General features: G+C 44.8%; 1 long non-coding RNA gene across 4 annotated transcripts in view; it reads left to right on the forward strand.

Moving 5' to 3' along the window:
* Positions 1–2,207, forward strand: part of LOC141414967 (uncharacterized) — a 51,754-nt gene extending 49,547 nt beyond the window's left edge. For 2 of the 4 annotated variants that reach the window (XR_012439993.1, XR_012439994.1), the window contains one exon: positions 432–2,207. This is a non-coding gene — a long non-coding RNA (uncharacterized lncRNA). The remainder of the gene's footprint in view (positions 1–431) is intronic. The other 2 variants (XR_012439995.1, XR_012439996.1) reach the window with 2 other exon arrangements.
* The last annotated feature ends 10,168 nt before the right edge of the window (positions 2,208–12,375 follow it).

Below are 12,375 nucleotides of genomic sequence, written 5' to 3' on the forward strand. Positions count from 1 at the left end.
TTGTGATTATTCCCTCTCCTACCTGTGCAGTATTCTGTAGTGTGACTATTCCACAATGGACTTGTCCATTTAGGGTATAGAGTGGCTTTGAGAATTGTTTATTAGAGACTTAACTTTCACCAACTGAACTCTTCCATGTAACCAACATGTAGGTGGACAAAACAGATGCCTTCCTCAGTTTCCCTTCTGGTCACTGTCCCCCAAAGTAACAGGCAATTTAATCTTAAGTATTGTATAGTTGTTTGGTTTGTTTTTTCACAGTGTTAGGGATCAAACCAGGTCCTCATGCATACTGGGCAAGTTCTCTACCACTGAGCTACCTTCCTGGCCCTGTATGATTTTATTTTGGTATCTGAATATTTATTGTTGTTATTGCTGGTGTTGTAGATAAAACTAGAAGACATCCTGAAAGTGTTTTGTCTCTTCTCCAGAAACTTGAGCCAGAAAACTATTTGTGATGAATGAAAGTCAGCCCCACTCTCTGGAAGAGATACCTTGGAATCACCTGCACACAGTCGTGGTGGCCTTGCTGAAGAGCCAGTCACTGAAAACTGGCCTGGCTTCCTCTGAACAGGTTCAGAGGAATGGGGGGGCCTAGGGGTGACCACTGCAAAAGAACCACCTTTATCTCTGCTGTCCAAGGACATGGGACCTGATCACAGCCTTTGTGACTCGGGTTTAAATAGAAGCCAGACCCATTTACATCAGTGCTTTCCAAACTGTGGACCTTGGCCATTGACAAAGCACAACCAGCATTTTTTTTTTCTGGAGATAGGATCTCACTCCATTGCTCAGGCTAGCCTAGAATTTTCTATGTAGCCCAGACTGGCCTCAGATTTGTGAGCCTCCTGCCTCAGCCTCCTAAATGCTGGATAACAGGCATGAACCACTATGCCTGGATACAACCAGTATTTAAAAATAAATAAATAAAATGACAAAGTAAAGACAGTAGCAGTATAAATCATATGTAGGAAGGGTAAAATTTTTCTTTCAAATTCATGTATTTAAGTTGCGTGTGTGTACCAGGTTGAGTATTTTTCTTTCTTTCTTTTTTTGAACAAGCATTTATGTATTAATAAATTTTTCTTTTCTTTCTCTCTTTCTTTCTTCTTTTCTTTCATGTGCAGCTTCTTTATATCCACTGTTGGTTTATCTTTCTGTGATTTCCTCCTACCGAGGGTGTACTTATCTAGCAAGAAACTTGACACGGAAATATTTTACTGTCTAAAAGAGTTGCCCACAGGTAGTAGGTTGAGTATTTTTCACTGTGGGTTGAGAAAACTGTTGTAGGTGGAGGTCAGGCTCAGGCCTGTGGAGGTAGCTGAGGCCTGTGGGACCTGAGCCCTGTCTGCCACCACACACAGAGGCACCTGCCAGGCTCTGCAGACATGAGATTGGACTCTGCAAGAAGTGAGCAAACTGAAAGGTGACCTGGGTCAGCCAGGTGTCAGGTCAGCAGTGGACAAACAGCGATGGGATCACGTGGTCTGTGTTGGAGGACTGTTGGGAGGCTCCATGTGGAGCCTAAGGAGGATTCAGCCTGCAGCACCTTCTGGGGCCTTGGCAGGGAGATCCTGGCTTATTGGGCTTCCTCGGGGGAAGCTGGAGGCCACCTGCTCACTCAGCCGGTGAGTGCTCAGGCAAATTCTTAGAAAAAGTAAAGGAGGCAGACACGAGCACATTGTCCCTGTGAGCTCATGGAGCTAGTTATGCTAACTCAACAACTCACTCTTTCGGGAATATTCAAGATGCAGTTCTACGTCTGTCTGTTTCTCTATGTATATATCTATCACCCATCTATCTATCATCTATTTATCATCTATCATCTATCTATCTATCTATCTATCTATTCATCCATCTATCTTCTATTATCAATCTATCCTCTATCATCTATCTATTCATCCATCTATCATCTATATATCTATCATCAATCTATCATCTATCTATCCATCTATTCATCCATCTATCATCTATCTATCTATAGCTATCTATCTACTTACTTGCCTATCTCTCTTTTTCCTACCTACTGTCCAGGCACACGGAAGTAGGCACCTGCTTATCAAAACACAACAGTGATCTCTAAGTTCTGAAACTGCAGACAATTTTCACTAGACTATAACCACATGCTCGATAAATATCTGTTGAATGAATAAATGAATAACTTTCCTTCTAGGTGTCTTATGTTCAGTTCTAAACTCCCTGAGAACACAGACTAGGTCTCTTTTAATTTGGTATTGAATTCTTAGTGTGTACATGCAGTAGGAGTTCAAAAATACTTATTGTTTGAATGAAGGTGGGTTTAAGTTTTTTTCTATAGTAAACATATGTTGTTTTTTCAATCAGAAAAGAGAACACTATTAAATTGTAGCAGACCACACTAAAAATATTTCTTTTATAAGAATAACTAAACACATGCTGCTATCCTTAAAACAAGGGTTGATATTTAATTTCCAAAAGATAACACACCACCTTGACCTCCCCTAGGCACTGAACTGCTTCATCAGGGAAGCAGGAGGACTCTCAGAGAGGAACGTGCTCTGACAGAACACATGAGCCTTTCCTCATTGTCCTTCCTTCAACTTTTTCCCCATCTTATGACCCCATTCATAGTTCTTGTCCGCAGAAACATGGAAAATAAATCATTTCTTTCTGCATACACTCAAAGAAAAATCGCAACCCTCTTCAAGAACCCTCTTGAAGCCATCCATGTTAAAAACAAACAAGGCCCTCCCACGGCTCTGACCTTATCTTCAAAGCCCAGTGTGAGTTAGAAAAGAGACTTCATACTTTTTTGAGCTCTAAATTCAAAAAGTTTAGACCATCTGTTTCATTTCAGAGCTGTTTAAAAGGAAGCTTCTGATGCTTACAGTACAGAAGGTTTTAGGGGGAAAGCAGAGTTCCATGTTTAGCTTTAAGCAAATCCTACAGCCATGTGAAATCTTTCCACCTTCATTTCATTCTGGTTTAGAAAACTCTGGAAATGAGTTTCTTGTGTCATTTCTCCTCCTCCTCCTTTGAGGTGACTTCGGGCCCGAGAGCATTACAGGAATGCTACCCCAGGATGAAGCAATAGCCCTCTTACTCAACCAGAGCCACCCACCGATGGCACCTGCTCCAGTCCACAAAGGATTTCACCTTTCCCCTACTTGTGTTACTCTTTACTAATTCTGAAAATGTGCTTGAGACTTTGTTGGTAGTAGTGGTGAGGATGGAGGAGAGGGCTGTTAGCAGGGAAGGTGTGTTCCTGCACAAAGTCCAGATTTTCTCCCCGTCACCGGTTGGGCAGATTGCGATCAGCACTTTCAGTGAGGAGAGGGAAAAGGCAGGGAAGCAGAGGAAACTCGGTTGACCCTGTCTGGTAATCACGCTCATTCCTTTGTCAGATAATGTTGGGGTAACCATGCTGATTATCAGAGGACAATTACATAAGGCCGTGCTAAGAATTCTCTTCTTATAATTACATAGCCTTATACAGAGAAAGCTCTCCATGTCCCCAAACCTCGTGTGATCTAGTGTCCCTGAGACAGGCGTGGGGAGCTGCTTGCTCATCTCCCCACTGGCACCAGGACAAACATAAAATCCCCCAGTGGCTGCTGGCCAGATCTTAAGATCTTCAGGGCCTGACCTGAAAGGTGGGATGGGTGGCACAATAGATGTCCCTTGACTGGGTTCCTCAGAATAAGGTGCTTAAAATACATGGACTATGAAAGAAGAGCTCCCGTGCTGACTTCTGGCTGCCTTCCTAAGTGTTCAAATGGGACGTGCAATTTGGTATTAATGTCCGTCGTCTCCTGAGCAAGAAGAGGGTCCTACAGCTGGGTGCAGGAGAGTGAAGCAGGCTCACAGGCATAAGCCCACTTTGGGGATCCAGGGGGCCAAGGCCTAAGTGCCCTTGAGGCAGCCTGAGAAGCCTTGAGGAACACTGGAACACCCTCAGGCTGCCTAGTGTCCAGCCTGACACAAAGAGTAATGGTTCATTCCACGATTCTGAGCCAGGTCTGGTTTGAATCCTAGCTTTATTACTTAACTAGCTGAGTGACCTGGGTGTGATGTTTACGCTCTTAGACCTTCGTTTCTTTACATTCAGAACGAGAGAAATACAAGACCCGATGGCTTTGTTGTAAGCCTCTCAACACAAAGGGGCTTGAGCTGTAGCTCAGAGGTACAGCACCAGCTCAGCATGCTTTAAACCCTGGGTTCGACAGCCAGCACCAAGTAATAAAATAATATTGTAAGCCTTTGCTAGGTGAATTTACTTAGGGCACTAAAAGAGTACCCAGAACTTAGCTCATTATTTGTTGACAAGTACTCATATGCCTGTGTTTGGCTTAGCCATTTAGGAAATGCAGCCTGTCTCACCCCAGGGGTGGAGACATTACAGCCATTTAACAGAGCAGCTCAACATTGTCACCATCTCTTTGTCCTGCCATCCTGAATGGTGGCTTCGTTTTCAGGCCGAGAGTAAGATGGTTACAGATGCTCCAAACGGCACATCGAGAAATAAGATGTATTTCTTTCTTTGGCCTTCTGGCAAAGGAAATGAACAGGTTACTCTTAGACTAATTAATTCCATCTCCAAAACTGAGATGAACTCAGCTTTCTCTAGAAAGTTTGAAATAAGTGAATGTCCAAATGGTGTTTGGGCTCCATCAAGAACTTATCCTTAAGAGGGTGAGGGAATGCTAAAGAATGGGCATTTGATACCCAACCAACAGTGGCCACTGCCACCAGGATGCCACTAAGAACCGACTCTCTGGTGAATAGGACGGGACAAGAAAGTGCAAGAGGCTGAGCTGGGTGAGATGGTTCATTCCTGCGGATCCCAGCTGTATGGGAGGCCGTAGGTAGGAGGATTGCAGTCTGCGGCTGGCCCCAGGTGTAAATGCAAGACACTACCTGAAAAATGACTGAAGCAAAAAGGGACGGGGATATAGCTCAAGTGGCGGAGTGCTCGCCTATCTAGCTTGAGGCCCTGAGTTCAAACCCCATAGCCTGGAGGAATGCATTGAGGTCATTTTCCCCGTGGGAAGGGGCAGCTTAAAGAGTGACCAAGCCGCCAAAAGGGAGAGAGCTGTGAGGGACAGCAAAGTCACCCAAGTCCCTCATCAGTCCTTTCATGGGTGGTAAGGGACAGTTATGCTAAGTTCACTCGGTAGAAAGCTTTAACTCAGTGGGATCATTATGAATAAGGTAAATTCTTGAATGATATGAAGGTCCTGAGATTTGTAATCTCGCGAGCTAGCCCTTTTACCTCATGGCTTCTGGTAGCAAACCTGAGACACTTGGGGCAGAGGCAGAGCACTTATTATTCACAGCAATAGCAGTAGCCAAATTAAGAGCATTTTTGCAGGTTCCCCAAGTCCCAATACCTACAGAATGATGCAAAAAAAAAAAAGCCAGGTGTCACTGGCTGAAAGTGGATTCAAGCTTGGGGAGGAATGCAGATCCAGAGAGATATGTCAGTGACTACACAGGCTCTGTCTTGCCCTGGTCAGGGAAGTCTGGGGCAGTTATATCTATAACAATACCCTGATGCCTTCTGGAATGAGGTGGGAGCACTGATCACCTCAACTGAAGCAACACATCTTTTCTAATTGGATGACTTCTGACATCAGGATAACTGCACGCAGGAACTCAGGAGCCAGTTATGCTTCTGGGAATATCTCCCACATAACCACGTGTGACCTCTCTCTGGAGGAATGCTCTGTTGGTGGTGCTACCTTAAATACTTGAAGGTATCTTATGACCACTGCTAAGGCGTGACCACCGTGTTTGCAGGAGGCAGGAAGGTTAATGCCTGGGTCCCACAAAGGAAGTATGGCTCTAAGGGCGTATATCATGCCCACAGAAAAGCAGTATTGGTTGTAATTGTTGGGGATCCCTAAGTGGAACCCACAGGTCTGGGCGAAGAGGTTGATGAACATTCCAACATGAATTTTTGGCCAGCTGGTAAACAGAATTCCAGTTCAGCTTCAATCAGTTCAGTTTTTGTTTTTAGAAGGACTGACCATCTGAGGGCAGTAAGTCCAATCCATCCTGTTTGTCAACACCACCAGCTGGGAGCATCTGCCCACCAGAGGGAATGACGGAGTGGCAGTTCTCAGCATGGGACAGAAAAGACACCTGGAGGTATTAGCAGATGCTTTTGTGGGAGGTGAGGGAGCTGGGCTATCTGTTGCTATTTCCATCAGACTTCCCAGCAGGGTTAAGGGTTATGGCAGACAAACTATGGTCTGGCAGAGGACTGCAGATCCAGCAGTCAGTTAAATGTAAGGCCTTTTCCTTATACCATTTCGTTTCACCAGGGTGTTTCCCTTGGAGGAAGACTCCAGGGGCTGTTCCGAAAAACAAACACCATTCAAGGCCTCTCTCCCTGTGTCCTTCGGGGTCTGAGGTTGTACCTGTCTGTCCTCTTCTCTACCCCACAACAATCAACACCTGTGGCTTCTGACGCCATGTGTGGGGAGTCTAGCAGACACCAGCTGGGTGTCCTCTACTCCAGTTCAGTTCTGATACTATCTACCTGGAGAAAGTGTCACATCTCACAGGCTGAGGGCACCGTCCCCTTGCCTCCAGGTGCCACTCCCCGGCCCCAGGCTGTTTAACCTGTGCTTCTAACCCACTGCTTATAATTCGAGCTCCCACAATTCCCTCCTCAGGTTCAACCAATTGCTTGAGTGGCTCACAGAAACACTTTTGATTGGTTTATTGTAAAGGATATCATAACCCCGTGCCAGTGGCTCCTATCTGCAATCCTAGCTACTTAGGAGACTGAGATGCAAAGGATTGTGGTTTAAGGGCAGTCTGGACAAATAGTTCTTGAGACCAATCTCCAAAATAACCAAAGCAAAATGGAAATGGACTGGAGGAATGACTCAAGCGGTAGGGCACCTGCTTTGCAAGTGCAAAGCCCTAAGTTCAAACCCCAATCCCACCATGAATAAATAAATGATTTTAAAGAGAATACCACTGAAGAATCACCCTCCAGGAGCTCTGTGCATTCAGCTGTCCGGAAGCTACCGTCCTTGGGGTTTTGGGAGGCTTCATGGCACAGGCATGATTGCTGAGCCTGGGTGGGGAACCCTTCAAGGCCTGTGTGCCTCAGCCTTCCTCTTGGCCTCATCGTAGCTTTCTTCCTTCCAGGGTGTGGAGGAGGACTCCTCTAGAATGAGAAGGGTCTTATGACCAACTACTGGACAAGAACTATTTTATGGCCAGATCTAGGACAGAAGGGTTGGAGATTGGAACACACCGCTAGTTTTTGGGTGGGGTAGGAGGGTACTGAGGTTTGAACTTAGGGCCTTGTGCTACCACTTGAGCCAGGCCCCCAAGCCTTATTTCTAGTTTCTCCAAGTCACCTTGGAGAAGAGAAATTCTAGTTTTTATAGCCTGCCTCGGAGAGGAGATTGCGAACCGTAAACTGTGGACAGTATATATAATTATCTCAGAAGTGCTCGCATCCCAGGTTATTTGCCCTCGTTTGTTTCAAAATCTCTGTGTCCAGGTTCTGTAACTATCATTCCCCTGTTTTACAATCATCCCCAAATCACATCCTGACTTTTTATTCAGAAGACCGGATGTTTTTCTAAATGTTTTAGACATTCATTACAGCCTCCACATTTGCCTGTGTGGACCACGGAAGAGGGGACATGAGGCATGTGACTCAACCAAGTGGCAATTACCCTTAAGACCTAGGACCATGTGAATCCCACAGGAGAATCCAGGTGGCTGGACTAGAATTCAGTCTGGCTCTCCCAGGCCTTGTCTTGCTGGGCTGCCATCAGGAGGGTCTACCAAGCAGTGGGCCTGGGGTTGCCATTAGTAGAAGGAACGATGTGTGGTACTCAGGAATAGTCAGGGACCTCGTGCCCCTTTTGTCCTGATGTTACCCAGAAAATAGTCAAGAGATGGGATTTTCTGGGGACAACTATATTTAGTGACTTAATTACCTCACTAACATGTGGATCAGGAGACGGGGGAAGCAGACTCAGAATGCTTCTAGAATAAGCCTTTGTTGGTTACCAACAGCACCAGATGCCCATGGGTGCAGGGGAGAGTCCTAGAGATGGGAAGATCCACGGTGGATCTGTTCTACCCATAGCTGAGGTCAGGGTAGAGGAGGGAGGAACGACGGGAGACAACAAAGAGGAAAAGAACCTTTCCAGCTAGGAAGGCTTTCCCTTGTTCTCCTCACTGTGACAGCTGCTTGTGATCAACCCAATGGTCAACCCAATGGTCAACCCAATGGTCAACTCAATGCAACCCCTTGGCTGGTGGGGAGCTTGATTCTGGGTAGCAATGTCCTCCTGCATGACACCCTCTGCTTCAGCCTTGGGAACCTTTTCAGAGCCATGACCATGCTGTTTTCTGGATGGTGTCACTAGGTTTGTGCCCTTTTGCTAGCTCAGGTTTGACTCGCAAAATATCAGTGTTTTTAAGGAATCCGCCTTATTCTGGGCCAGTATCAAAATAACACCTCTTAAAGTCTCACCTCATTTCAATGTAAGTTTTCCAGGGGTGCAGAATTGACCAGTAGAGTTTGTCTGGAATCATTTGGATTGGTCTTGTCTCTCATTCTTGAGTGGGTCACCTTCACCAGCACTGTAAACCCAGTCTTGGGTGGTCAGTGCCTCATCTGTGGCTTTCCATAGGAGTTTGTATCAGGAAATTTCCCATTCTACACCCACACACACAAAAAAAAATCTCCCATATGGCAGCTAAGACCTACTGCAAAAATCCTGAGATGTTTATTCTTGTCTTAGTGGACCTGAAGTCAGTATGATAGACTGTAAGAGTGACTGAGTCATAAAATGGCCTTTTCTTCCAAAAAGCTCCAACCTTCTGCTCACCCAGGGTAAGTATTAGTCATGACTGCTACAGTGGGGCAGACCTGAAGGTCATTGCCAGATTGTTGAGCAGGAACCCTGCTCAGAGGAGAGTCAATGACACCCAAGATACTGTTTTGGGCAGCTGACTTTGAATCTGCTTCCTGTTTTCAGCCTGCAACTCCTCAATTCCCCCCTAGCAACTGGTAAAAAAGTAGAAAACCATTTAATGTCAGATTGATCATAAAATTTGGTCAACATGTTTGCTGAAGATTCCTAGGGACTTTCCCCAAAAAACCTGTTAATTGGCTTCATTATTCTTCTTTTACATATCTGTCTACATTCAATCTTGGTTACAGTTCTCCATCAAGAACCGCGAAGGACCTGAGATTTTTCCATCCTTATAATCAGTTAGCTTGTCACTGTTTCATGAGTGCTGGCCACAGGCGCAAGACTCCCAGGTCATGGACAAAGGACTCCATTGTTCACCATGATGGTAATAGTCATATGTTATATACTAGTTTCTGGAGCCCTAATTCTACAGTAAATGAGAGGAAGACCAGAAGACACTGTGCATGCATGGATGGTGTTACGAACCCTGAGCTTAGGGGATCCAACCCTTTTATATTAGTCAGCAAGCAAACATGTTCCTTTGTTCCACAAGGAAGTGCCATGTCTGTCTCCCTGGCTGTTGGTTACACAAATACCCTTAAAGCACTAACTGACACAAAGATACTGGTGAAAGACGGATTGACACCAACCTATGGATGAATTTCAAAGCATTGTGTTAAGGGGAAGAGCCCAGACACAAAAGGACTACAGTATGATCTCATTTATATAAAATTCCAAAAAAGGCAAAATTATAGGGACAAAAAGGAGATTGGTATTTTCTGGCTGTGCAAGAAGGGCCACAAGTAAACTTTCAGGGGTGATGATGATTATCTGTACTTTGATCGGTTGGTGACACTTTGGTGTGGTAAAGTATAGAGGGCATAAAACATGCCATCTAACCACTGAGTGCACAAACAGAATCTCTGTACCCATTAGGCAATAACTCCTCATTCCCTTAGGTGACTTAAAATTCACTGCCCCATCCAGGCACTGTGATAAATGCTTCACCATAGTGAAGGTCGTTTTTATAGCACTTGATCTTACAAGCCCCTTGGGAATTTCCTGGACTTCCCTCTCTGAGGGTCCAGATCCCAGACAGTCACTTCCTTTTCCAGAATGTCCACAGACTATCCACACACATTTCCTGGGTTGTTTGAAGACTTATTTTTTTTAAACAGCAAGATATCCCTGACCTCTCTGCAGCTAATCATGTCTCAGTGAGTTTTTTAACACAGCCAAGTTTACCATGATCTGTATCATGATTTGGAAACCTGTACAACGTGTGTGTGTGTGTGTGTGTGTGTGTGTGTGTGTGTGAACACACACTCCCTATAACCATGGTTTCTTCCTTCGACAGTGGGACACAGCCTTTTTCCCTTATCATTTTACTCCCTCTCAGTCACCTCAGTCTAACTTGAATTTCACATTTATATTTGTAATTGGTTCAAACTACTGGTAAAAGGAAAAACAGCAACAAAAAACTTTTTTAAAAAATGAACAGAAATCTTGCTGGGTGTAGCAGTACAAACCTGTAATCCCAGCACTTGGGAGACGGAACAAAGCAGGAGGATTGTGAGTTTGAAACCAGCTTGAATTGCATAGCAAGACCCTGTCTCAAAATAAAGAAGGAAGGAAAGAAGGAGAGAGAGAAGGAGGGGAATCCTTTTTCTATTGTGCCTTTCTGTGACATTCCTCTAATCACACAGAACTTCTTCCAAAGCATCTTCTTGCATATGGACAATTTAGAATCTGCCTCATTGGTCCTACTCCCTCTCCTCTCAGGGGAGGAGGTAAAATGTGCTTCTCCCTTCTGGTTCCCTTTCTCCTTCCTCTCCCAAAGACATGCAACTGATGCTTCCTCCTTCCTTTTTCACAAAAACAGGGGCAAGGATTTTCCCTGGTGAAAAACAGAATCCTGTCTTTTCACAAGAGACTCTGAAATTGCTGTGTGGTGTGTGGCTCACAGAGTGACCATTTACAGTCCATTTCTTATTCTGTGAGGCCAGAGGGGATAAGATTTGAAAGTGTGAGGTTAAGGAAAGAAATTAATGCAATCAAGAATGGGAAAATGAATTGACTCCAAGATGGCGGCTAGAGGGAGGAAGCAGAAAGTGTATCTCCTGAAGTAAAATCTTGGAGAGATGCTGGAGATACACCTTACAGGAAAAACCACCAAGAAGATGCAAAACTTTGACTCCTCCACACCTCCAGCCTGCGCATAGCATCTCCACTTCATGTTAAATGGAGAAACCAGGAGGGCTCCCATGCTGCCACCAGATAGCAGTGCCCAGACAGCTTGGGAAGACGTAGACCACAAGGTGAGCTAAGCCACACGTGGTAAATCCCACAGACAACCCTGGGCAAGATCAGCATAGCCCCCTGGACAGACCGACCCCACCCAGGGAAAAATGAAAAAAAAAACTGAATAGTAAGCAATAACAACAAAAAAGACATGGAGCAAAGAGGGCAGGGCACCCTGAGCGCTGAAGAGGGAGAGGGGAAATCCCACACAAGCTGGCCAGAGAAGGCAGGAGCAGTGGCACACGCCCAGCAACCAGGAGCAGGAAAGCTTATAAAAGTGGTGGTGGGAGGAAAACTCCACAGGAGAGGGGGGAAGACCCACTTCCCACATGAACTGTAAATAAACACACAGGCCGGAGAAAGCGGGTGCAGTGTCACCTCCCCCAGTGTGCTTGGAAAGGGGAAAGCTTGTAGCAGTGGCTCCCGCACAGGAGAACTCTGAGTAAACAAAGCCTGTGGGGCCAGGTGAGTGCTAAGCTCACCCCAGAGATCTGCATAAATAACGCCTCCAGCAACAGCAGGCTGACAGCAGCGGGCAGTGAACCAGAGCCGCAGATACCATTCTCAGAACTGTCTCCAGACTCTTTTTTTTCTCTCTCCCTACCTTTAATGAGAAAACAACCGAACTACACCTGCAAGCTGAAAAACTTACTGAAACAGTATTGCATTTGAACTTGGGACACTTTGTGGGTTTTTTTCTTTTGTTTTGTTTTGTGTTGTTTTGTTTTTTAAGTTTTTTTCCCCTTTGATGAGACAACAACAGGACTACTTCTGAGACACCATCTCTAGGATTGGAGGCTGAGGGACTAACACCAAAATTATTAAGACTGAAACTTTATTGCATTTGAACTTGGAGATCTTTTTTTCATTTATTTATTTCTTTTTTATTATTATTATTTATTTTCAATCCTCTCTCTGTCTCGCTAATGCCTATTCAGCTTACTGTTGATTACTACACTATCTCACCCCATTTATATCTTTGAAACTTTTGTTTGTTTGTTTGTTTTGTTTTTTCTACTTGTTTATTTGTTTTTCCCTTTCTTTTTAACTTCTTTGCTTTCCATCCCCTCTCACCCTTCCATTCTAAATATCACCATTGTTATTATTACAAGCCAGAAAATACTTAATTGCACACAGT

This window comes from Castor canadensis, chromosome 12 (assembly GCF_047511655.1).
Source record: "Castor canadensis chromosome 12, mCasCan1.hap1v2, whole genome shotgun sequence".
In the NCBI taxonomy this organism is placed as follows: domain Eukaryota; kingdom Metazoa; phylum Chordata; class Mammalia; order Rodentia; family Castoridae; genus Castor; species Castor canadensis.